The sequence below is a fragment of the Peromyscus maniculatus genome, chromosome 18, assembly GCF_049852395.1.
Source record: "Peromyscus maniculatus bairdii isolate BWxNUB_F1_BW_parent chromosome 18, HU_Pman_BW_mat_3.1, whole genome shotgun sequence".
Taxonomy (NCBI): Eukaryota; Metazoa; Chordata; class Mammalia; order Rodentia; family Cricetidae; genus Peromyscus; species Peromyscus maniculatus.
In genome coordinates, this window is record NC_134869.1 from 47,646,504 (window position 1) to 47,649,746 (window position 3,243).

A 3,243-nucleotide genomic window follows, 5' to 3' on the forward strand; every position below is an offset into this window, starting at 1 on the left:
CTATAAGTTGCCACGTGGCTCATGGCTTACCGGTATCTTTATATGTTGCTTCTCATCACATGGCTGGCAGCGTCTCCCGACTCAGCATTTCACTTCTCAGATTTCTCCTCTCTGCTTATCCCGCCTATCCTATACTTCCTGCCTGGCTACTGGCCAATCAGCATTTTATTTATCAATCAATCATAGCAACACACATTCACAGCATACAGAACATCCTACAGCAATTTCCTAATACTTACCTGTGAGCAGAAGGATAGGTTAAGATTGCTGCTCCTGGGCTGGAGAGACGGCTCAGAGGTTAAGAGCACTGGCGTCCTTCCAGAGGTCCTGAGTTCAATTCCCAGCAACCACATGGTGGCTCACAACCACCTGTAATGAGATCTGGCGCCCTCTTCTGCCCTGTAGTCATACATGCAGACAGAACACTGTATACATAATAAATTAAAAAAAAAAAAAAAAAAAGATTGCTGCTCCTGTTTCTAGCACACCAGTGAGAGGAAAACCAACTGGCATGCTTGGTTTTCAAGAATACCAAACATTCTAGTCTGTCTTCTGTTGCTGTGAGGAAACACCATGACCAAAAGCAACTTGGGGATGGAAGGGTTCACTTCAGTTTACAGCCGGAGTCAAGGCAGGAATCTGAGGTAGGAAAGAACTGAAGCAGACAGCATGGAGGAACACTCCCTACTGGCTCACTCCCATGGCTCACTCAGCATGCCTTCTGATACAATCCAGGACCACCTGCTCAGGGGTGGTACCGCCCACAGTGAAATGGACCCTCCTAGATGAGACATTAAGAAAATGCTCCCAGAGACTGGCCAACAGTTAGCCAATCTGATGGAGGCATTTTCTCAGCTGAGGTTCTTTCTCTCTTCCCAGATGGCCTTCGCTTGCATCAAGATAACAAAAATGAACCAGCACACGGGGCAAAGGATGGACAGCATGTAATCCCTTCGAGTTACGCAGTGTTTGTGGTCCATGGGATATGAGTGCCCAGTGATGTCCGAATCTTTAAAGTCCAGGATGTCGGATGGCATGGCAAAGAGAAATTAACTTTGTAGATGGGGTTCGCAAGATGACAGTGAGTCAGGGCAGCTTGACTCGAAGCCCAATGACCTGTGCATGCTTCCCAGAACCCACATGGTCAAAGGAGAGAATGGACCACTGTAAATTATCCTCTGGCTTCCATACATGGTCGGTGGCACACACACAGATAGTAACACTAAATAAGAGCAATAAATTTACACACACACACACACATACACAAATTGTATGTGGAATTAAGGTTGATAATTACTTGACTTCAAAATTTTCGTTCTTACGAATGATCTGGAGCTGGAGTGATGGCTCATTAATGAAGAGCCCTGGCGGCCACTCTTCCGGAGGACCCAGGTTTGGTTTCCAGGACCCATGTGGCAGTCATAATGGTTTGTTACTCCAGTTCCAGGGGATCTGATGCCCTCCGCTGGCCTCCACTGGTACCAGGCATGACGTGGTGCACAAATGTACGTGCAGGCAAAACACCCACACACATTAAAGAGATGATAGATAGTTATATAGGTAGGTAGGTAGATAGATGAAGATAGATGATAGATAGATAGATAGATAGATAGATAGATAGATAGATAGATAGATAGATAGATAGATAGAAAGATGATAGATAGATATTTAAAGATTCTAGGTTATCCAGTGGGTCAGTGTAAATACAGTGGAAGATACGGTAGAAGAGTCAATGAAGGAGCTCTGATACAGAAAGAAAAACAGGTTGGATCTGAGGATTCCACCTTCCATTGCTGGTTATGAAGATAAAGAATAGAGGAAATTAGCAAGCAGTTCTAGAATTGAAAAAGATTAGGAAAGAAACAGATTCTATCTTTAGACATTGAGAGAGCCCTTGGTTTCCTATTTTTGACCTCTGACTCCTCCCCAAGAACTAAAAGAAAATGCAGCTTATGTTGAGTTAAATCTTCAAGTTTGTCACAAATTTATTTGTTTATGTACCTATTTTGCAGCAGCAGCAATAGGAAGCTAATGAAGCACTTAACGATGAAAAGCTAGAAGTGATGAACTGAAATTTCATCTCCCCTTTCCAAGAGGGGCTTTTTGTTTTGTTTTTGTTTTTGTTTTTCGAGACAGGGTTTCTCTGTTTAGCTTTGCGCCTTTCCTGGATCTCGCTCTATAGACTAGGCTGGCCTCGAACTCACGAAGATCCACCTGCTTCTGCCTCTCGAGTGCTGGGATTAAAGGTGTGTGCCCCCACCGCCCAGCGAGAGGCATTTTTAACCGACTACCAAGCGAAAACAATGGGAAGACAAGAGCAGCGTTTCCTACATGTTACAGTACTGTTTGTTCCATCCTGATCTTGAGCTTTATCAGCTTACTCCTTAAACAGGAGGGTTCTTTTCTCTGTCTCCACATTGCCAAAGTTTCTCTTTCACCTTTTTAGTTTGCTTGCTATGATTCCCTTTGTCCTGGTTAGCTTCAACTGTCGCCTTGACAGTCTGGATCCGAATGGCCCGTGGGCATATCTGTGGGGTATTGTCTTCACTGTTCCTTGGCATAGGAGGGTTCAGCCCACTGTGGGTATCACCATCCCCTAGGCAGGAGATCCTGCAGTGCACAAGAAGGAAAAGTGTAAGCCTTCAAGACAGCTGGCAAGCAGCATCCTCCACAGTTCTTGTACTCTTTGGCTGTAAACTGAGCTCCTTAGTCAGAGGTCATGCGACATGGGATAACAAAAAGGGCCTCCTTCAAGTCCCTGCCTTGACTTTCTTCGAAAATAATGGACTGTGACCTTCCACTGTAAGCCAAAGAAACTCTTTCCTTCCCTCGTTTGCTTTTAGTTCATGATTTTTCACAGCAACAGGAATGAAAGCAGGCTGCCCTGCTTCCTCATTTTCCCTCATCCGCTTCCCCCACCCACTTCCTTTCCAGCTCCCCCCACCCAGAGGAGCTAGCGTCAGCCTGAGTCAGTCCTAAGAAAAGCGGCCTTCCTGCCTGCTCTCTTCCTTCCTCACCATGCCATGGCAGTCCCCAGGATCTTGAATGAAAACTACTCATGAGCAAGAAGAGTAAGTGGGGGAAAAAGGGGGTCAGAAAACAGTAAGGACAGAAACCAGCACGAGAAAGGTGATGGGAAGTGCCCACCCCATACGGTTGTCTTTATTACCATCATTTTGGGGGGGGGGCAGGGGGTTCAAGACAGGGTTTCTCTGTGTAGCCTTTGCTGTCCTGGAACTCACT